Below are 1,411 nucleotides of genomic sequence, written 5' to 3'. Positions count from 1 at the left end.
CTCCCGGCCTCCCGCAGCCCCGGGTGGGCGGCCATGACGGCCGGCTGAAGGAGCGATGACCCCGCGCCTGCTTCACAGGTCGTGCCACGGGGTCAAGCGGCAGCAGCGTCGTGCACACCGTTTTCCTTACCAGTGTTAGAGAAATACGCCGTGGGTGGGTCTGTGCCGGTAAACAGGACACAGAAGTGACGCACGGATGAGGCTGAATGCGGGCCCGGAGCTTTCTCCCTCCGCAGACAGAAATCTCAGTTCCTCTACGCCCCCCTGCCCCCTCCCAAGAAAAGGCAGAAAAGACAAACCAGTCCTTACAAACAGCGACACTTGGAGCCGGAGACAACTGAGTTAACTTTATTCTCTTCTAACTGCAGATTCAAGGTATACAGCTGAACATTGCTATTTTTCTTATGAGACTTATAAATAAAAATACAAAAAAATGTTCACTACAAAAAAATCTACTGTTAGTAGGATGTAAAAAATATTCTCTTTGCTATAGAAGGCACAACTTCACTTAGTGACACATGGAGAGAAGACCTGCAGCAGGAAATTCATTTTTTTTTCTTTTAAATGTCATCAGAACACTGGAATTACAGAGAAACGCATCCATCTACACGAAACGAAGGCAGAGGCGCAGCGCAGAGCTCACCCCATGGAGAGAAGACCTGCAGCAGGAAATTCATTTTTTTTTTCTTTTAAATGTCATCAGAACACTGGAATTACAGAGAAACGCATCCATCTACACGAAACGAAGGCAGAGGCGCAGCGCAGAGCTCACCCAGGACCGCACAGCGTGGAGGGGACGGCTTCGGGGCAGGGGCAGATGGGGCTGGCAAGCACACCTGGGTCCCCAGGCTGGGGCAGGGGCAGGGGCAGAGGATAGGGTGGGGGCGAGTGGAACAAACCAACAGAGATGAAAGGGGAGGGAAGAGGGACGGAGCAGCGGAAGGGAGAGAGAAGGAGAGGGGGAGAGAGATTTGTACAAAAAAGTAACCAGTATAATTGAAGAAACAAAATTGGGCAACCTCCTAAAATTAGGCTAAGAGGAGGTGCTGAGGTAGACATGAACTAGAACAGCCATGAATTAAAACACTATCTGTAACACAGAGCGATCGGACTGGCACTTGACCAAAGACAAGCCACGAAAACAAACAAACAACAAAACGCAACAGAACACGCCCGAGCCGTAGGCTGGGCTTTGCTTGGTCCAGCAGGGCCGGGGCCCCAGTGCTTAACTTACATACATATATATATCTCTATATATTCATCTCTATATAGACGGGTCGGCGGTCACGGCACCGCCACCTGACAGGGGTCATGCGTGACACCGTGTGAACGAGTTCCAGGACACACGCCAGGGGGCGGGTACCCCGTCTGCAGAGCGGGCACCCGGGACGCGGGGAGCAGGGCGGCTGCC

The 1,411-nt window shown here is 52.1% G+C and overlaps 1 long non-coding RNA gene across 1 annotated transcript; it reads right to left on the bottom strand.

The window, feature by feature from the left end:
* Positions 1-326: 326 nt before the first annotated feature.
* LOC107182760 lies at positions 327-1,405 on the bottom strand. The gene is made up of 2 exons (XR_001513487.1): positions 660-1,405; positions 327-531 (listed from the first exon to the last, which is right to left on the bottom strand). It is a non-coding gene; the product is annotated as an uncharacterized LOC107182760 (long non-coding RNA).
* Positions 1,406-1,411: the final 6 nt, after the last annotated feature.

Source organism: Myotis davidii, unplaced genomic scaffold, assembly GCF_000327345.1.
Source record: "Myotis davidii unplaced genomic scaffold, ASM32734v1 scaffold97, whole genome shotgun sequence".
Taxonomy (NCBI): domain Eukaryota; kingdom Metazoa; phylum Chordata; class Mammalia; order Chiroptera; family Vespertilionidae; genus Myotis; species Myotis davidii.
Note: the sequence above shows the minus strand (reverse complement) of the source record. Positions and strands in the feature narration are given on the sequence as shown.